The 22,722-nt window shown below is 36.0% G+C and overlaps 1 protein-coding gene and 1 pseudogene across 5 annotated transcripts in view; one reads left to right on the forward strand and one right to left on the reverse strand.

Moving 5' to 3' along the window:
* Positions 1 to 22,722, reverse strand: part of ATG10 (autophagy related 10) — a 301,997-nt gene that overhangs the window by 46,161 nt on the left and 233,114 nt on the right. The window lies entirely within an intron of this gene.
* Positions 6,243 to 6,743, forward strand: LOC144457184 (triosephosphate isomerase pseudogene; annotated as a pseudogene).

Here is a 22,722-nt window from a genome sequence, read left to right on the forward strand (position 1 = left end):
CTCTGCAGCAATCACTGGGGAAGCAAAGACAAAAATGAAAGAACCTCGCCCTCGAAGCACTTCTAGTCTACCAAAGGAGAGGAATGTTCATCAAGTCCATCAGTCCATAAGTACCTGTTGTATACCAGGATTATGCTAAATGCTAGGGATACAAAGATAGGCAGGACACAAACTCTAGTTCATGGAGTTCACAATTTAATAAGGAAGAAAGATAGTCACAAATAACCTTGATATAAGGAAGCAGGAGATGAATACAAAAGAGACCTCTCTTTGGGATCCAACCACTTCCCCCACTTCAGAATCATGAGCCACTGGCTCCGTTTAGGTCCCTCACTCCTAGGGGATGATGGATTTTAATACTGTGCAATGTTAAAACAGAGTAACAAAAATTGCAATGATATAGGGCATCGTTAACATATTGACACAACCACTAATCATCAGTGTTGCTGTACCACAGCATTCATCAGAAGTCAGTGATAAAGTTCATAATCAATATCTCTGAACAGGGCTTATTTGGACATCACTAAAATTCCATTGCCCTGTTATAACATAGTTGGGAACTTCTCGATTCCTCAGCATGGGCTTACAGATGTGATCTTACATTTGTTGACCTACTTAATACAATATTAAGCTCCTCTTCCATATCTAACCGTTTATGCACAATGAAATCAGCCAGATACCCTTATTTTCATTATAAATCTCATGATGACCAATGCCTACTCTAAGCTATGTAGTTATAACAACATAGGCATTGAAATTATCAAGATTTATGGTTTTCCTTTCATATGGCACTATATCAATGACAATTTTTACAAATTCTCAAATAAGATTTCTTTGGTATTTCTGGTTCTCTTATATAGCGACATGTTCGTTCAACAATTACAAATAATTATAAAACCATTTCACTGAGGCTATATCTCTATAGCACCTAGTTAATTGCTATTGTTTAATGTTTATCACCATCATCATCATCATCATCATCATCACTGTTATTGTTAACAAAGCTTCACCATTTAAAATTCAGGAATCAGCAGAACTAACAAAAATTGCTTTAATTAGTTCTATGACAGACAGACAGAGAAAGAGAGAGAGACAGAGACAGAGACAGAGATGCATACACACACACACACAGAGACAGACACAGAGAGAGAGAGAGAGACAGAGATTCTGGAAAAATCATTAGCAAAAACAAACCAAAAATGTAACCAGATTGTACAATATTGTTTATTTTAAAATCAAATGCAAAAGAAAACTTCCTAGTATTCTCTAAGGGGAGATTATGGAATCATGAAACATCATTAAACTTGGTTTACTGGGAAACTTGAAAGTGTTTTCCTAATTTAAAAGTGTCCAATAATAATCACCCTCTATAAGCACTGCTTGTCTAAAAAGCTCTCACTCATATTTTTTCTATTCTCTCAGAGGACTATAACAGAATTTCCCAGAAGCATTAGCGACATATCCATAGCAACTGTTGATATGTCTCAAAACAATTTGAGATCTTCACAATCTTCTCTAAGATATTTAGTCTCTCCCTGTTAACAGAATTCCACAATATGGTACAAAGATTTGTGTGGCTAAGAATAGCTACCAACACACATTTTTCCCCCCAAGTTGACTGAGCCATAATGATTTAAATCTTCTCCATCAGAGCCTCAGTTAGATGTGCCTCAACAATAGTATATCAAACTGCTTTGTGCAGAAAGATTTTAGAATCTTTTTCTTTTTTAATCACACCATTAACACTCCTGACATTTCAGAAATAATGTTTATCGATTTTGGTGTTAACACTCTCATAAATTAAGTGATGTAATGGACAGAATTATTGTGGCACTATAAAGAATGTGTCATTCAGATGGTTAACTACATATTGGGGGGGGGGAGAAGCACAGATTCTGGATTAATGTAAAAATAGCCCAAGCTGTGGATGGTAAATAGGAGAAGAGAGAAACTGACACATCCTATCATTGTGATGATATGTCTACCTCCACAATTCTCTCCTGGCTGATGACGATAAAAAACAAACTCAACTCACATGCTGAAAGGATGCCACTGGAATGATGGTCATTCTGGACAAAGCAAAAAGGACAAAAAAAAGATACAGAGAGAACACAAAACAGCTGATTTTTGTGACATTTATTCCAAGGAAATTAGTGTAAGTCAAAAGCAATCACTAATGTGGAAAGGATTAGAAAGTCAAAAATGAAAAAGAATTCCACACTAAGAAAAGTATGCAAAAGTCATAAATTTTAGTGAAGATAAAGCTCCCACCAGGAACTTAGTTCTGTCCCTACAGAAAAGGAAATTTAGGAATAGTCCAACAGAGTCATGCTGAAGACTACGGGGTTTTCTTTTGGAATGGAGTTAGAGAACTGCTTTTTGCCTCTAGAAAAATTAAAAGGGAGAAATCACTGACTGAAAGGGAAATTATGAAAAGTAATCCATTTTTAAAAAAAATACTCTGCATGCTGAACGTCTAAGGCAGGGTCTGTGCAAAACCCCCCCCCCGAAAAACAAAAAAACAACTATTTAGCATGCAAAAAAGAAATATGAGTATTTCCTGCTATTATCCTCATCTTAATTTTATAATTCAACTAAGTCTGCTATAAACCAATCATGGATGCAATCCTTACTGGTCAAGAACACTACAATAAGCTATTATTGGGTCATATCAATCAATCAATTAGTATTTATTGAGTGCCTACTATGTTCCAGGCAAGTGTTTATCAACAGTGAATTCTGAAGTATCACCATAATATGAATGATCTCCATTTCTGTGAGCTATCCAAATAGTATCTGTGAAACCCCACAAGTGCTAAAGTAACTGGCTTTATCTTATCTTTTTTTTTTTTTAAGGCAATGGGGTTAAGTGACTTGCCCAGGGTCACACAGCTAGTTAAGTGTTGTGTCCGATGCCGGATTTGAACTCAGGTCCTCCTGAATCCAAGGCCGGTGCTCTATCCACTGTGCCACCTAGCTGCCCCTGGCTTTATCTTATCTTAAAACAAAATTATACTGTTAATGATCATTATATGGTTTTGATGAATCCTTTATGTCATGTTGGAATATCAAAGTTTCTTTAATGAAGAGCTCTGAAAAAAAATTAGTATATAAATAAATAATATGTCAGTATTCTGGCTTGATTGTAGGGATAGGCAATTATTTAAAGTCAGAAGAGGAGAGAATATATACTTGAGACAAAAGTTCTGAACCAATGTGTTTCAGGACAATCTAATTTGGGTCCTTCTTCCTTTTCCTCTTTACTCTCAGAAAGAAGAACTAATAATAACTGGAGACATATCTAGCATCTATAGAATATTCCTGCAGTATCTATTTTCTAAATCATCAAGCTGTTCTTTAGTTTTATGGAGCAGTTTTTCAATTGTCGAGGCTTTCTCTATAGCAAAGCAATTTGATTTCTATCCTTGGCTCTTCGATTTTACATTCCATCATCACTAAACATTGATTAAGCCTACTGCATGCTCCTCTGTGTTTGTGTCTCTGTGTCTCAGAAGGTCATGTTCAATACAATGCAATAATATGAAAATTTTCAGAATCTGGTCAACTCTGATGCAATATTTATTAGTGAGAGCCTTTGCCTTTCCTGAGAATAAAAAAAGTCCCTTTCTCCCCTTCCTCTGCTCTCCTCATTCCCCCCAATAAGATATATTAAAATCTCTCCAATACACAAATTATTCTTTAACCTTAAAAATATTTTCTAAAAAGACTTACTTAAAAAACCATAATAATCAAATTTTCAGGAGAGCTACCTTAAAGGAAAGGCAAAGATAAAAAATATTTAAGTTATAATTTTCTAATGAGTAAATTATTTATTGATGTAGACACATGTCCATGTATATGCAGACAAGTTAACCTATCCGAAGCAGCAAAACACCCTGAGGAAGAGCCAGGAGGAAGCATGTGCCAGGTATGCCAAACTACTACTACCACCTCAACCACTACCTCCCCTCAGACTCCTGGAGATAGCTTGGGACCCTGAACCCAAGAGCCTCAAAACTGACCCTGCTTCCAGCCTGGGCGCTAAGGCCATCATTAAGGGGAACAATCAGTTTGGAGAAAGGGTCCTATCACCAATTACAGTCCCATGGCCACCGACTATCCAGCAAGGGAATACAAGAGGCCTCAGATCAGGGCTTCTTCTTGCTGGCTCAGCACCTGACACTGTAAACCAAGAAACTGACCCCTGTGGAGACCCTATTTAACAACTACTTCTGCAGGTGCTACAGCCCCTACTTCCTCAGCTGCCACAGCCATTGAATGCTTAGAACATAAAGTTCTCACCACCCAAGTCCTCACCACTGTCAAATCATTTGGTCTTAGCAAGTGTGATTTTCTACTTAGAATCACATTAAATAAGATCCATTACAATCTGCTTTGCCACTACACCTTAGGGACCTCTGGCCTTTTCCATCTGACTTATAGCTGAAACCTCCTATATTGTTGCCTCTCCCATTAAAATATGAATTCCTTGAGAAGAGGGACTATCTTGCTTTTTCATTTGTATCTCTAGTGTTTTGTACATAATAAGTTAATTAATAAATCCTTGCTTATTCTTTCATTTATTCATTGATAAATTTATACCTGGCTAGTAGGGAGACCCAGTCTATCTATCTATCTATCTATCCATCTATCTATCTATCTATATCTATCTATCTATCTATCTATCTATCTATATACATACATATTTTTCTAAACATTAGTGCTTATATGATAATAATAGTTCTAATTACTAATTAGAATAACAAATTATTAGTAATAACAATTCTAATTATTCATTAATTCACTGACCCATATTCTTTGTAAAATATGAAAAAAAAAAACTCCACCAAACTGTGAGATAGGGAAACTTGAAAAAACTTCACCAGGTGCCTGTTTTAAATGAATGCTTTTTTGGTGCCTAAATGATACAACTACATAACCTGGACACTGCATATACCATACTACATATCATGAGTTCCATTTTATATACTGTCCATGGGAGAATTTTACCCACATTTACATGTGTTTATTCTGTCTTTGGTTTTGTTCTCCTTCTATTCAGTTTTTACAAAAACCAATGTACTCTTAGATAATGAATGTAGATTCTTTTGAACTCTAGATGCAGTAAAATCATGAGGACCTAAGAAGTCTTTATATAGTTTATCTTCCCATCCTCTAGCAATGTTCACGCTACATGTAGGTATTTCTGTCTACAGAAAAAAATCTGTAATACCACCTGCAATAGGACAAATATGACCAGGTCTGGCTCATAATTCAAGTCTGATATTAAAATAAAATGAGATAGTCCTCATCTAATAGCCTACAAAAAGGAGGTCTGCTTAGCCATAGGAGGGAAAAGACATTAAGAGATTAGGGAAAGGATAGTCAGCCAAAGATACAGAGTTGATTCAGGTGACAGCGACCTCCCTGTCTCTGTTTTGCCCATGACTGTACCGGTCAAGACTCAGAGAGGTGCTAGAGTTCCTTGTGACTTTTTGTACTTGGGGAACCCATGTCAACTACCTGAGACTTAATATCCTGAGATATCTCCAATACCTTTTCAGTAATTGGAGCTTGGAGTTTGGCTAATTCCCAGCTAGCCTAGTCCACATGGCAAGAGATATTGGTAAATATACCTCCTGCTACATCATCCTTGGCAAAGAGTACTGAATTTGTCATCAAAAGACCTGGGTTCCAATTCTGGATCTGTAATTGCTCAGAAGACCTTGAGCAAATTATTTATCTTCTTTGGCCTTAGTTTTTCCATCTGCAAATTAGAATAAAACACTTATAAGTGACAGTCTTTAGGGGATGGGTTGATGGATTAAATGGAACCTGAGGTCTGAATTCTATGAACTCTTTTCAATATATATGAACATTCACTGTTAGAAATTTCTTAAAATGACCTTCAGATTTAATTCAATTCAATTCAACAAGCATTTATTAAACACTTAATATGTGCCAGAAACTGTACTAGATGCTGGGGATACAAAAGCAAAAATGAAAATAGTCTCTAGCCTCAAGCAGCTTAATTTTCTTTCCTCCTCCTCCTCCTGCTCCTCCTCCTTTTTCTTCTCTCTTTCTCTCTCTCTCTTCCCCCCTTTCTTTCTTCCTTACATTTTCAAGGATAACTGTGCTTAGATGGTTCAATCAACCTCCATCATTCTTTGTGCTTCTTAGTAGTCCATTCTACATTTCATCTCTACCCACCTTTAAATTTACTAATTACTGAATAGCCATAAATGCTTGTAGAATATGTGTACCTTGATTTTGTCCAACAGAAACTGAATGCAAAAATTGGTGAAGCTACTCAGAATTGCTATAAATTGGCCAAGGCAGCATTTATTGGGGAGCTTAGATCTGCCATGATTAAGGACTATAAGGTCAACAGGTGATCCTGGGACACTCTGAGAAGAGACATCTTTTGAGAAGGGGATGAACTGATTGCGAAGAAGGTATCTCAAAAGGCCTGAGAGTGATTGCTTGTATTTTGTGGGAAGTTGGATGAGAAGGAAGCTGGAATCAGACCAGGGCCACTGCAGATAACATGAATGATTGGAGTGAGGTCATTATGGTCTATGAGCCAGTTTGGGTAACTGGTATTGGCAAGATGGCTACATCCTGGCAGGCCCAGGAGGAATATGAGAAAGCTTTGGGGCTGGCTTCAGAGCCACATCTCAGAATCTGTAGCAAAACGTACCAGGATCACTTATGGAGACTCTATGGACAAGGGTCAACTGTAACTCTAACCCTAAACCCTTTCCCAGGCTGATGTGGGCAGCTTCCTGGTAGGTGGAGCTTCCCTTAAGCCTAACTTCATAGAATCATCCAAGCTAAAAACAGCCCTTCTTATGGCCTTCTCACTTCATTATAGAGCTGGAACTAGGCAACATGAATTTTGTGTATTCCTCACCCATTCAATGTGATTCTGATGTTGTTTGTAACCTCTCCCTCTCCCACGGTCTAATTCATGCTGCACTTTCATCATGTATGTGGATTGTGTGTATCAACTCTCAGCTCTTCCTCTAATGTACCAGGTCTTTCTCCATTTACTATAAATTTGAACCAACACATTAAAAACAAAAAGACTTGTTGGCTAATTAATGGTTGATAGAACTAGTCTTTAATGTATTATCAGTAACTTGCATACAAGAAAGTGTTTGAAATACAGACAGGATAGGAAAAAGAGGTCAGATGATCATGTCAGAAGGAATGGCATATGTACACATCCCAAGGGCTGCAATAGTACTCAATGACTTTTTTTTTCTTCTCATACGTTAAACAACACGTTAAAAAGATCATATTTTCATCAAAGTATTTAATTAATTTTATTTAACCTACAAGGATTATAGGATCATAGATGCATTCAAAGCTGAAAGGCACTTAAGAGATCATTTAGTTTAGCACTCTTATTTTACAAGTGGGGAAACTGAGACCCAGAATGATTTGCCCAAGGTCACATAGCTAAGTAGAAGAGGTAGAATTCAAACCAGTCTCTCTGACTTCTTCTTTTTGGTTTTTTTTTTTTGGCTAGGCAATGGGGTTAAGTGATTTGCCCAGGGTCACACAACTAGTTCTGAATTTGAACTCAGGTCCTCCTGAATCCAGGGCCAGTGCTCTACCCACTGTGCCACCCAGCTGCCCCTCTGACTTCTAAACTTATACTTTCTACTACTTCAGGATATAAAGTTTGCATTTTGTGCCTTATTTTGCATATCATGATTATTTTATAATAAAATAGTTTTATATTAAATATGTGACTTTAAAAGTATCTTTCCTTCTTTAGCATGATTTTTAATAAATCTGGAAGCCTTATTTTTTATTTGGAATTGCAACTTCATTTTTATCATGTAAACTAATGGAAAGTGTGGTTTTGTTTACAAAAATCTGCCTTACTGCCAACTTTTCAAGGATGTATCACTCAATAAAATGAGACGCATATGTATTAGGTTGTCTCTAAGTTTCTCTTTCACTAAGTAATTAGAGTTTCTCTTGCCTCTTTCTTCTCTGATTTTTAGTATAATCAGCTTCCCATCATTCTTCATGTTTCTGGGAAGCACATTTCGCATTTCACCCAAGCCAACTTTCTAATTATAGAAAGATAACTTGTATCCTTTGCAACAATTTCTGTTTACTAATTACTGAACAGCCATAAATGCTTGTTGAATAATGTGTTAAGCACTGTACAGAATACACAGCAGACTTGACAAGTGAAGTGACTGGTGTTTTTTAATGAACATAGAGTATAACTGAAGCAGGTGTTGCTCCTGCACACAGGTAACGGGAGAACTTCGGAGTGTTTACTGTCTAGTAAACAACTAACAGCAGCTCCTGCCTGTCCTTGCGCATTACCCATTCATCCTCTGCTTACTTTGCCTTGGACCTGACCAAACTGACCATGACTCATGCTTAAGCCCCTTCAAGGACTTCCTGTCCCCTTCCATCTTCCTGGCAATTATGGAACATGAGCCTGGCACCTTCAGACCCTCACTCTGAATTTACCATAGTTCAGCTCCTTCCCTCTCACTCAAAACCCCACCTGCTTTCCCCGTAGCACTCCCATCAGTAAGTCGACTCCTGTCCTGTCCTCTATGCAGAGACTGCCTAGGCTGGCTATACTAGAAAGTGAGCTGGTCTGGGGTTTAGTCCTGTCTCTGTCACTAGGTGTCTTTGGACAAGTCATTTCACCTCTTGGCCTCAGCTTCCTTGCCTATAAAATGAAAGGGTTGAATTAAGTTTTTGAGGTCTCTTGAAGATCTGAAAAAGTGAAGTCCTGGTTACCTGTGGGACTACTTATAGCTCAGCTTACTCTCTCTAAGTTCCATTCAAAGTTGTCACCTTAAGAGGATATGAATTTATTTGAGTGACGCTAGCATTGCTCAAAACATGTTTTCAGCTTCTCTTTTACAGATGAAAGCCTAAGAAAGTTCTGGCATAGTCTTATGAATGTTTTCAGCAGTAACAAATAATCTGTCCTTTTTATTCAGTTTTTAGAAGGTGCCAAAAGTCATATGTGGCCAAGTCCAGTGAATAAGAAGATAAGGTGGATGATCAAACTGGATAATGATTTAAAACTAAACTTAACTATAAAGAAATGAGAATGAATTCAAATGATTCATAAATTGGGCCTGAAGACCTCTAAAAAAGAAATATTGAAAACATCTTGAGCAATACTAAGAATATTGTAACAAATATATGTCCTATCAAAGGGACTGTTTTGCAAGTTAGTTGATTGGAATACATAAATTCTGGTAATATTTTTGGTGCCAAAAAAATCTTTGTTTTCTAGACTTCAACTATTTCCTAATATGTGCCTCTCCAGGCCCTGGAGCCTTCCCCACTTGTAACAAAGCAAAATAGGTAAGTAAAATAAATATGACTGTATCTGACATTATACGTAATCTCCTACTTTTCAGCTAAGGAAAGCATTTCATCATCTGGCCTCTGGGATCAAGACTGGTCATTGCAATTAATCTGGGTTCAGCTAGTGTTTCTGTTTATGTTATTGGAGTCACTGTGTATACTATTTTCCTGGTTCTGTTTACTTTACTTGGAATCAGTTCATACAAGTCTCTCCCTGTTGCTATAAATCCCTTATCCTTCTTTTATCTTATGGCTCAACAATGTTCCAACACATCTACATATCATGATTTGTTCAGCCACTCTTCCAATGATTAATAACCACTCTGTTTAAAGTTTTTTGATATGCCCCCAAGAAGTCCTATTCGGAATATTTTGGTATAACTGGGCCCTTTATTTCTGATTTTGACCTCCTTAAAATAAATTTTTAGTAATAGGATCACTGGGTCAAAGGGCACAACAGTTTAGTGACTTTTTTTGTGTAATTCCAAATTGTTTTCTAGAGCAATTCATAGCTCTACTAACAATGTATCCGTATGCCTGTTTTTCCATAATCCTTCCAGAATTGATTCTTTTGGTCTTCTACCATCTCTTCCAATTTAATCAATGTGAGGTGAAAGCTTAAGAGTTCATTGTTTATGTTACTCTTATTATTGGAGATTTGGAACATTTTAAAAAATATGTTTTTGATGGTTTGAAATTCTTCTGAAAACTTCATATATTTTGAAAATTTATCTTTGGGGGATGGCTTATATATTTACATCAACTCCCTACATATTTTTGATATCAGGCTTTTATCAAAGATGTTTGATGCTAAGAGGTTTTCCCCCCTACTCATCAGTTTGTATTTTACCTGCAATGATTTTTTTAAAAAAAGGTTTTACCCCATATTCACACATCATACTCTTAGTTTGTGTTTCTTAATCTATATATTTATTTTGAATTATTCAGTGCCTGTAGTGTAGTAAAATTGATACCCTTTTCATATTTTTGTTTTACTTATGATAAAATATAAAGCTGTCCATAAATCCTTGATTTGTTGGTCTGAATTTCATGCCAGGTTATCACCTTTCCTCTGGATGAAATGAAACGATTTGGGGTCAATAACATCTGCAAGTTGAGGGCAAAAAGAAAGGAAACTGTAATAAACAACTGTTCACAATTAGGGACCAAAGGAAAAAAATCTGATGTGACGGAATGAAGTTGGAATGAATTGGAGTGAACATTCTGGTGTTTACAGGGGAAGAAAGAAAATAATATTTTGTTATTACCTTTTCTTATTCACTGCCTATTTTTAGAATGTTCCCATTGTTCATATTTTGTTACCCAATGAATTAAGCATACCATTTTCCCCTTTATGTAGGGAAAATAAGAACTCACATCTGTAGAAGTTCTATAGTGACTATGCCAGCTTATTTGGTTAACTCATTAAACTTAGTTTTATAAACTGACCTAGCCAACTGGAAAAAGCATATGACATAAAATGTTTGATGATACCAATACTAATTTGGCTAGTTTTTACTACTGTCAGTTTATCTAAATGTTCTATTTTAATGAATAAGTCTACTAGGTCTCCACTTAGGGTACTCTTAAGGCAAAGGGAAAACAAATTCAAATCAAGAACTAAGTAAATACTTTAACACATACCTAATGAAAATATTTTGCCAAATAGCACCAGTTCTGGGCAAAACTGTGAAGTAGTTGAATGAACAAAAACAATTTTTGTAAACATGGCTTTATATGGTTTAATATGAAATGAGTGGAAGTTAACAGAGAGGAGAGAGAAAAAGGGTAGAGCTAACAGATAAAGCTTTTCAGAGAACCTGGAGAAAAAAGTGAAGAGGAAAATGATAAACATGGTAAAGTGGGATATGTTTGGTTTATAATGGAAGAAATTTCATCTTGTATGAAGGCTGATAGAAAACAGAAAGCATACTGGAAAACATTATCAGTTTTATTTTTTTCATATTAATGAGAAAATACTTAAGTAAATAAATAATTTAACAGGGAGAGGGATTGATATAAGGTCAGGAGAGCAAGTTACTGATCTAAAGGAATAAATCTTTATTACAAAGAAAATAACTGGAAAAAAGGAGAAAATAAGAGTTTAGAGACTGCTAGACTAGAGGAAATATTGGTGTTAGTCTTCAGAAGTCAGTCTTCAAAATGGAAGGAAGCAAATACTTTCTCAAAAAAATGCATTTCCCCCCATCAATACTCAATACTCATGATTTTTCATAAAGACAGAATAGGTGCAGTGGTCAGAGAGGGGGCAGTTCTCAGTAGAATCAGGATCTATTTCACATAGATATACTTTATGGGTTCATTTCAAACCATTACTTCCTTGTAAGCAGTCCCTTGGGATTGTCTGAAGTATGTAGAAATATTATTTACATACTATAACGCATAATGTAAGAAATCTTCTAAAAGATATAGAAATATCTGGCAATTTTGTCACTTAGAAGACAGAAAAGGCAGTGATAAAAAAATCACTACTTTAGACTTACTTGTTTATAATTTTTTGTAAACTTGTTTAAAAAATATATTTATAATAAATACTAAAATATATAACAAAATAATTAATAAACAATAAATATATATTTATATAAACTTGTTTATAATACAAAAACTTGGGTGAAAGTGGACTGTTGCTCATCAGTGGGAGAATAACAACAAATTATGGCATATGAATGTAATAAAATATTCTTGAGCAATAAGAAATGATAAAAGGCATGGTTTCAGAAAAACTTGAGATGATTTATATGAACTGATGCAGAGTGAAGTGAGCAAAACCAGGAGAACAGTCTATATAAAAACAAAATTGTAAAAACAAACAACTTTGAAAGACTTAAGAATTCTGATTAGTGCAATGAACAACCAAGATTCCAGAGAACCCATGATGAAACAAGCAGACCACCTCCTAATTGATAAGAGATGGATTCAAGATATAGAATAAGATACCCATTTTTGACAGGGCCAATATGGAGATTTGTTTTGCTTGACTGTGAATATTTATTTCAAGGGGTTTGTTTCTGTCTCTTTTTTTCTAATGGTGGGGAGAGTAGGAGAGAGAGAGAGAGAGAGAGAGAGAGAGAGAGAGAGAGAGAGAGAGAGAGAGAGAGAGAGAGAGAGGAGTTGATGAAAGAATAAACTCTCCCATCCCCCTCCTAAAAGTGAAAAAATAAGGAGATTTTTTTTTTAAGATGCTAAAGACAATAACATTTTAAAAAATTACGTTTGGAGCTTTAAATTGGAGAGGGACAGAGGCAGTGCTTTGGGAAGATAGTGTAAGTTCATGATGATAAGAACTAATGGCTATATAGTGTTTTAGGATTTACAAAGCAATTTATGCCCACCATCTCATTTAAACCTCACAACAGCCCTGTGGAGTGGGTGCAACAGAGATTTCTATCCCTATGAGGAAACTGAAGCCCAGAGAAGTTAAGCATCTTGTTCATTCAAGGTCCAACAGCTAGCAAATGTCAGAGGCCAACTTTAAATACAGCTGTCTCTGGCTTCCAAGTCCAAGGCTCTTTCCATTATATCATTTTGCATCTCAAATAACTGAGAGAAAGTCTACCTATACAACTTTACTTGTACTTTTGTCCTCACCACTAAATAGAATAATTTTTAAAATGGAATGATTAGAATAAACGTAATTAAGAGGAACTGGATATGAAAAGTATTAGGAAAGCACCTAGTCATTTAAAACGAGCTCAAGTCTGTATCCCAGATAAATGATGCCACCGGGTACCAAAATAATTTGCATGCATGATGAAGGAACTAATGTTTGTAAGTTTTGAGAAATCTTTGAGGAAGAAGAGGTGACAGAAGCTTGGAAATGGGAAAAGTGTCCATAAAAACAGTGGAAACAATAGCAGGATCAGAAAAATAGTTAAATAGTTGTATTCTACAAACCTTTCTAACCTAAAGACATCAGTAAAAGGAATTATGCTCCACATACAAAGTAACTAAAACTAAATAAATAAAAGAAACATCATAAGAGGTAAAAATTCCATGTCATCAGCATCACCATCACCACCACCACCACCATCATTGTCTTAGAGAGGGACTGGACTTAACTCCACATTTTCAGTGGTATGGGGAACTCGGAGATGAAGAAACTTTCTCTATAAGTGTAGGTTGGCACTTTATCTACACCCTTTAGTCCTAAGAGTACCTAGACTGGTTCTCTATCTACTATGTCATATTGCCTTTCTAGTGATAATAATATTAATAATAACCAATAGAATACAATTAATAATATAATTATTATATATAACATTAATAATAGTTAGCATTTATATAGCATTTAAGGTAATTTGGAACTGGAGATCCCTGCTTGCTTTCCCCCATGACAGTGATTCAGTGATGCTTTCCATAATCCAAAAGAGGTGGATGGATATGCTGAGTCTATCTAGATGCATAAATGAAAGAGAGAGCAACGAGGAGGGGGGAAAGAGGAAAGAAAGGAGTAGAAGATGGGGGCAGCCTAGAGCTGGTTAGGGGGACCATAGGATCATACATCTACAACTAGAAAGGACTTTAAAAAACATCTAGTCCAGAAGCCTATTTTTCAGGAGGAAACTGAGGACCAGGGGGGTTAAGGGCACACAAACATCAGAGACAAAACTTGAACCCAGGTCCTCTGGTTCAAGAGCCACTACTTTTCCTACTGTACCACACTGCCATATGGCAAATAAATGTAATATAAGAGCTATGAGATAGGGAAAGTACAAAGTGCTTCTTTGTGGAAGCTGAGGCTATGGAAATAACATGGACCCAGAAAGAAAAATGAGTAGAAATCCAAAGAGAGAACAGAACACAATGAACAGGTATTACACTATGAAAGAAAATGAACCAAAAAATCCCTGATGACCAAGATAATTCTGTAGACTTCACAGAGATGGAAAAAAGACTAGTAAGAGACTTCTGAATGGCTCAAAAGAAAAATAAGAATTTTTAAGAGAAGATACTGTAAGTGGAATTAGGTCAGAGATCTGAACTCTCCATGAAGAATTAAAGGAGACTATAGAACCTAGAAGATACAGTAAAGAATCTCTTCAAAGAATTAGAGATAATCAAAAAGAGAATAGCAGATTTGTAAGACAAAAATTCATAAGTAAAAGAAAAAAATGGCAGAAGAAAAGCAAAAGACAACAACCTTAAAAAACCCACTTGGATTCTATATAAGCCAAATTGGCTGAAGACAACAAATCCAGAGACATTCATTTTCCATTGGTCCCTTCAGAAAAGGGGTAATTTTGAAAAAAATCCTTGAAAACCAACTTCTTAGAACTTCTGAGAGGCAGTATAACATAATGGATAGGGCACTGGCCTTGAAGTCAGTAAGATATGAGTTCAAATCCTGCCTTAGATAAATACTAGCCTATGTCCCTGTACAAGGCACTTAAACTTTCTATTCCTCAGGTTACGCATCTGTAAAATAAGAAGGTTGGACTTGCTGGCTTCTACGTTCTTTTCCAGCTCTATATGTATGATTCTATGATGCTGTGAATACAGATGGCATGGCATGGATTAACTGAATCTAAGACACACACACAAACACACACGCAACCTATGCTTGAAAACTCCAAGTCATACAGTAGTCATATTTCACAATTTAAATAGTAAACAAATTTTGCAAACATCTAGGAGAAAAGGATTTTAACAATGACAGGATGTTGATTTGAATAACCCAGTATTTTTCTTCATTAATGTTAAATCAAAGAAGAGAACGGAAAGCAAAGGAGCTCAAGCTGCAGCTTTGATATGAAATAATATATCATGAAAACTTTAGCCTAATCATCAATGGAAAAAGCGAATTTTCAATAAAACAGAGGCATTTGGGGCATTTCTGCCTAAAGTGTCCTGGAGTAATCAAATTATTTAAGCCTTCCAAACAAGAGAAAGAAAAAAAGGTAAATATATGGTTATTATAGGATGATGACTAAGTAATGAAACCAATTCTTTCATGTTTATAGGCTATATGCTTGTTTTTTTGTTTTTCAATAAAGAAACTGAGCTGAAAGTTTCTCTCATAAAAGTCTCATTTCTAAGATATAGGGAACTGACTCAAATTTATAAGAAGAACCATTCTTCAGTTGATAAATGGTCAAAGTATCAACGGAATGAAAAGGCAAAGGAAGAAAGCCAAGCTATCAAAGGCCTTATGAAAAAATACTCTTCATCCTTAATAATTAGAAAAATGCAAATTAAAATAACTGAGGTTCTTCCTCACAACTATCATCAGATTGGCAAAGATGACAAAAAAGGAAAATGATAAATGCTATAGAAGCTGTGGGAAAACATGTGCATTAATGTACTTTTGGTAGAGCTATGAATTGGTTCCATTATTCTGGAAAGCAATTTGTAATGATGTTCACAAAGTTATACTAAACTGTGTATTTCCTTAGACCCACTGTTATCACTGTTAGGTCTATCCTTCCAAAAAAGATCAAAGAAAGAGGGAAAAGATTCACATGTACAAAAATATTTATAGCAGCTCTTTTTCTGGTAGCTAAAAAACTGGAAACGAAAAGGATACTCATCAATTGGGGAATGGCTGAACAAGTTATGTTGTGTGAATGTGATGGAATACTATTACATTGTAAGAAAATTAAAGGGATGGTTTCAGAGAAACCTGAGAGACCTGTATGTACTGATACAGAGTAAAGTGATCAGAGCCAGGAGAACATCTATACAAAAATAACAATATGGTAATAACAAACAACTTTGAAGGACTTTAGGACTCTGATCAGTGCAATGATTAATTATAATTCCATGTCATCTACATGCTATCTACCTCCTGACAAAAGAGGTGATGGACTCAAGAGTGCAAATTGAGACTGAGATATATACATATGTGTGTGTGTATATACACATACACACATATATACATATGTATGTATATGTACACATATGTGTATATATAGACATGTATATTGGGACATATATGCAAATTGAGACTCTTCTTCTTCTTCTTCTCTCTTTCTCCATATCTGTTACAAAGGCTTTGTTTTTCTTTTTCAATGAGGCAGGGAAGAGGTTGGAGGGAAAGAAGGCAGATTTTCATTAACTGAAAAAACATTTAATTTTTAAAAAGAAATTTAGTTTAGGAGTAAAAGAATGAATAGTGATCATTAAGGGACAAAACAAAGACCAAAGAGAATAAAGAATTAAGAGTAACTTGAAGAATAAGGAAAAGGGAAAGAGGAAGAGCTGAATTATGCCACATGGACTAAATCTCATGATCCCTAATAGAGGATCAATAGGACCTTAGTCCACGAATTGGAATAAAGAATTCCAAACAGACTAGAAGGCAAAAAATAAGGGAGACAATATACAATTATGTCAACAAAAAAGAAGAATTCAATGGCAGAAATGATGGGAAGCAACTATTGGAAAGTGACTGTGGTATAAAAACAAGAGGCATCAATACAGTTTTTTAAATATACAAAGCCAAGGGCAGTTTCTGAGGTGCTCCACTAGAAACTTCTCTCCATCCCGTCAACATCAACCTATTAATGACCACTCTTTTGGTCTAGTTCCTTCAATTACTGTTGAATCTGCCTGACTGTATTCTCATCTAGCCCACATTTCTCCATTTTGCCCACAAGAACAGCTTTATAAACTTTGCCAAATATGTTACTGAAATCTAAATTTACTGTCTACAGCTACCTGCAGATCCAACAGTCACTTATTCTGACCAAAAGAAAAAAAAAAGGAAAATGAAGCATGTCTGGTGCAGTCTGCTCTTCGTGGAAGTCATATAGCTCTTAGTGATCACTGCTGCCTTTCTAGATAGTCATAAGGCACACTGGTAACAATGCTGTCTAGAATTTTGCCAGGGATAGATGTCAAGCTCAGAGACCTATAATCTGCAGCCCTTTTCCTTTTCCTTTTTTTCTTTTAAATGAAAATTGGGACAATATTTGCCCTTTCCCAGTCCTGCCACACCCTTCCCTTTTGCACAATCTTTCAAACATCACTGACAGCACCTTGGCAATCCCATTTGTTAGTTTTTCAGGACTCAAGGATGTTATCATCTTGCTGGGCCATTTCCTACTAACCATTTTTGTTCTAGTCTTCACAGGCTAAAGAAGGACTCTTTGGGAAAGAAAATATAATTTAAAAAAGGAAGATAAACAGCTTTACCTTTTCACTACTGTGAAACATCCCTCCTTCGAAGGGAAAGCACAGGTTAAAAAGAGAATCAGTCCTACCTTTTCACTCTTGTCCCACAGACCTGGGATTGTGTATTGCCTCCCACTCGGATTTTCCTGTTCTTCCCCTACAGCTGAAAAATACATTTTTTGTGACTCTCAACACCAGTTACCAGCCTCAACTCTTTCTGGGATGAATGGCCCTGACAATGTTCTCACAACACTGTGCAACTTCTTTTTATTGGAGAGAGCTAGGTGGTGACTCAGTGGATAGAGTGGTGGGCCTGGAGTCTGGAAGACCTGGGTTTAAATCTGGCCTCAGTCACCTACAAGTTGTGACCCTGGGCAAGTCACTTACCTGCTGTTTACCTCGGTTTCCTCAACTGTAAAATGGGGGTGATGATAGTACCAGCCTCCCACGGTTATTGTGAGAATTAAATGAGATACTCATAATGCACGATACAGAGCAAACAGTAGCTGTGTAACAAATGACTTGTGTCCTTCCTTATTTCCCTCTTTGATTTACTCCTCAGTTACTTCTCCATGCTTTCATCTCCTACACACATCTTCTAAAAACCTGCACTGATTAATGAGTTTCCTGTACAATCTTATCAGTCTTTTTAAGGTAGCCCCCCCTTTTCTTCCTTATTCAAAACTTTTCTTCTTGCATCTTCTAAGTTTCATTCTTGAGAGCTTGCCATCTCTCAAGGTCTTATTCCTCTTCTAGTATTTTGGGTCACTGTATCCTACTTATTTATTCTCTGAACTCTTTGAAATCTGCTGCCCCAAAATTCAGGGTTGGTATCAAACTATGCCTACCTTTCCTCTCCTCTATCACAAACAATAGTGCTGCTTTGCTCTCTGTTAATCCTTAGATAAATGCTTTCTACCATGTTTTTCCCTACCAGTTTCATGAATTTTCTTATATAAGGACATATATATATATACATATGTGTGTGTGTGTGTGTAGATAGACAGATAGATAGATAGATAGATAGATAGATAGATAGATAGATAGATAGACAGATAGATATAGATATGTGGGCATATTTTCTCACCACCCTCTTTATCTAGTCTCTTGAATAATGTATATAGGAGCCATATACCAGTCATGAGTCCCATCCCACTAAGTTTCAGGTCAAATTGGCCCTGGGTATTTCTATGCCTTATGCATTTGCATGTAGGCATCTGGGTTCTATTGCTGACTCTCTTCTTTGATATTGTCTCCTGTGAATTACTAGATACCTCTTCTGCTATTCTTCCCATTTGAACCTACTCCTCTCTATGGTACCAGGCTTAGCATTTTGTCAATTTAAAGCCCCCTTAATCAGATTCATTCATGTGTTCCTTTTTTTAAAACCAAACTTTGTTAAATTCACACTCTACATCTCTATCCCCCCACCTCCAACCCTGCGCCAAGAGTCCATTTTTTCTATTTTAAGCAATAATACAGAAATTCAATTCACATCTCTAGACATCATCTTCTTTGCTAGTTGACCATTTCCTAAATTTGCCTTTCTCTTCTAAATCCCCTACCTTAAATCAGCCACAGTCATTTCAAATCGCCATGACTGATCTTTTCTTCTTCTATCACTTTATAAACAATTAGCTGAGGGCATTAATGGATCCACATTATCATTCTTTGGAACACAAGAAGCTGTTTTCTCTTTGCTCCCTCTACTAGCAAGGGGAGTCTCTGAACTTGTTCTTAGCCTGGGGTCCATGAACTTGGTTTTATTATTACAATTTTGATTACTGTATTTCAATATAACTGGTTTCCTTTATAATCCTATTTATTTTCCCAAGGAGTCCACAGGTCTCACCAGACTGACTACAAGAGGGATCCTTGACATAAAAAAAGGTTAAGAATCCCTGTCCTACAAGAAGAGCCTCATACATTGTACTTACCTCCAAATATTCAGTGGTTTTTCCTTCTTTTCCCTCTCTGTGTCACTTTTGTTCACCCTCCCACATCTTGATACAAGTTAGAATTAACCTTGTACTTGTTCACATTTTTTTTCTTGTTTTCACCCTGAGCACTTTTCCCATCCTTTTAAGGAACACTTCATTCTCCTTAATAAAATACAAAGTAGGGCTACATTTCTCCAGCCCTTTCATTTGCTCTTCTGGGATGAGAATCCACCTATATTTTGTGAATATATCAGCATTACTTGGTACTAGAAGAAACACAGAGCACAATCTTGAGAAGTCATTGAAAATTCTCCTTAAAATATAGTCCTAGCCCAGACTTCAGAAAAACCTGGAAAGACCTGTATGGACTGATGCTGAGTGAAGTGAGCAGAACCAGGAGAATGTTATACACAGTAAAAGCCATATTGTGCAATGACTGACTTTGATAGACTTAGCCTTTCTCAGCAACGCAAGGATCTAAGCCATCTCCAAAAGTCTCATGATGGAAAATGCTATCTATATCCAGAGAAAGAACTATGGAGTTTGAATGTAGATTGAAGTATACTATTTGCTCTTTTTTCCCTTTGGTTTTGTTTTGTTTCCTCTTTCTTATGCTTCTTCCTATTGGTTCTAATTCTTCCTTACAATATGATTAATATGAAAATATGTTTAATAGGAATGTATATGTATAACCTATATCAGATTGTATGCCATCTTGAGGAAGGAAGAGGGGAGGGAGGGGGAAAAAATTTAAAACTCAAAAGGGTATGGAAGTGATTGTTGATAACTAAAAATGAATTAATAATAAAAAATATAGTCCTAGCCATATTCAGAGAGTTTCAGAGTCAAAGGAAACTTTATGGATCATTGAATCCAGCCCCTCCACCCTTTTTAATAGATGAGGAAGCAGTGGCAGAACTCTCCATAGAGAGTAGAAATGATTTGCCCAAAGTCATTTGGTTAATAAGTGGCAAAGTCTACAGGAGAAATCAGATTTTCTGATCTACAGTCCAGTACATTTTACTTTATACATGTTTCTGCTTCAGGAGAAGTTGCCAAGAAGAGGGAATAAGTTTCAGTGGGAAGAACTGGGACTAATACTTTCTCGATGTTATGACGCTATAGTACAAAGTACAATGATTTGAAAGCACATGTCCCTACTATGTCGATGCTAGTTGTTGGATCATTTATGATGTGGGTAGTTCTCACTTTGGTGCTCTCTTTTCTCTCCCTGTAGTATTCCCTCCCCTTGCTCAGGCATCCTGTGTTTTTGTTTTACCTCAATTTTTCCTCTTACTAAAGAACACAATCACAAAGGCTTTCGGGAAACTGTTTAAAGACGTAAGGCAATTCAAATCTATCAATCTTTTTAAAAAATAAGGTTTTAGAAACAATACAATTTGTTTTACTTAATCCAGAAAAATGAAAATAAAGCAACAAGAATGATCAATAAATGTTGCTGGTATAGTGTCCTACTGTATATGTAACAGGCCTTTCTGATATGAGAGGACTACATTTCTCAAGATGTCTGTGCAGGTGTTCACTGGAGAAGTAAAATGATTCCATTACTCCTTAAGCTGTTTGCCCAAGGAAATGGAGAAATCTGCATAATGATGGAGGATTAATGGAATTTTCTGTCAGGTTTATCACTATACAAAGCAACAGGCATTTAAAAAAAAAAAGCATCAGTGGCAAGAGGTTTTTTTTTTCTGTCAGAACATCATGAATGGAGTAGAACAAAGAGATGAGGAGTCTTAGCTGGGGACGATCTGATAAGAAGTGATGTAATCAAGAGCTACAGATAGTGCTTTGAGCAAGCCATGCCATTTGCTTCATGGAAAAGGAAATAACTAGGAATCAGACAATCAATTAAACACAGATTTAGTCCTTCACTGAGTTCACCTTTTGGAAGAGTCCAGAAGGCTTGGGTTGCTGAAATTGGCCAATTTATTACCCTATCAGAGTTGTGAGACTTTAGAATAACTTGTTTCCCAAATTATTCTAGGGCAAAAGGATATGGCTTGTATTCATTTGGGAAACGTGTGCTAGTATTGTGTTTTACTACTTTATTATTTATTTATCTCTTGTCCTGATTAAATGTCTTACTGTAGCAATGTTGGTCTTTGCATGTGTCTGTTAACAGGGTAAGCAACTAAATATTTAGATGAAAATTGACTTCATAAAATTAAAAAAAAAAAAAGAAAATTGATGTCAGAAGTTCCCAGTTCTCTGAATTGAGGCAAGAGTAGGTCAGAGCAATAAATTAACATTGAAAATCTCCACTCTTTGAACCCAAGTCCGTGGGTGGTCCAGAGGTGGTTGGATCATGGGTAATATTTGTGTGTTTGGTTCCCAGAAGCAAAAAACAACTCCAAGCAATCCTAATAAATTCATCTTACAAGGATATGTCGCTAATAGTACTTTAATTTGTATTGTTACTAATAATAGATTGTCTTCATGGCCCGAGGTAGGGTTTCTACTAAAAAAAGAATAGAAATAACACATTCTACTTAGGATATTTTCACATATTTCTGTACTAAAAGGAAAATACTAGAAAGTCCTGTTGGAATAAAAAATATCCACATCAATATGATGGAAAATTTTGCATTTAAAGGAAATAAATTCTAACCCAGGAAAATGTGAATTTAATTTGTGCCTGTGTAACTATTTTTGTTTAACTTGAAAATTTACTGTCTTGTTTTCTTTTAATAAGAACATGAACTCTCCTTCACTCCCTCTATTCAAAAATTGTTTAGTAGGCCTCTAAAAGAGGCCAGTTAGCACTGAAGAATCCTTTTGGCTTAGACAAAATGACTGTTGGAGCTGGGAGTTTTCACATTGAAACATCTGAAAGAAAAACTAGAAAAGAATTAGCTACATAGCACATCAGTATAAGAGCTGAATGTGCACATTTAACTGGAAAGATGCTGTGTAGTACACATTATGCATCTTACAGGAAGCTAAAAGTAAATTATTATAGTAAACATTAAGTAATGTTTTTTGCTGCCTTAAGAATGGGATTTAAGAATTCAGAAAAGACAATATGAAGATCAAAATAAGCTTAAATGAAGTATCGACTGATTAGGATAGGCCTCAAATCCCAAGGAACCATCTATCATAGTATTGTACCCTTCTTGGAACTTCATTCAGCTGAAACACAACAGCTGTCTGTCCCTAGGAACAGAATGAGTCAAAATTAAAACAACAGCCCTCTAGACCGTGGATCCAAGTTAAAAAATCCTCTCTTTGTGATGAGCTAGCTAAATGTTAAGAACAAAACAAAACA

The sequence above is a fragment of the Phascolarctos cinereus genome, unplaced genomic scaffold (genome assembly GCF_003287225.1).
Source record: "Phascolarctos cinereus isolate Bilbo 61053 unplaced genomic scaffold, phaCin_HiC Scaffold_4;HRSCAF=312, whole genome shotgun sequence".
Classification (NCBI taxonomy): Eukaryota; Metazoa; Chordata; class Mammalia; order Diprotodontia; family Phascolarctidae; genus Phascolarctos; species Phascolarctos cinereus.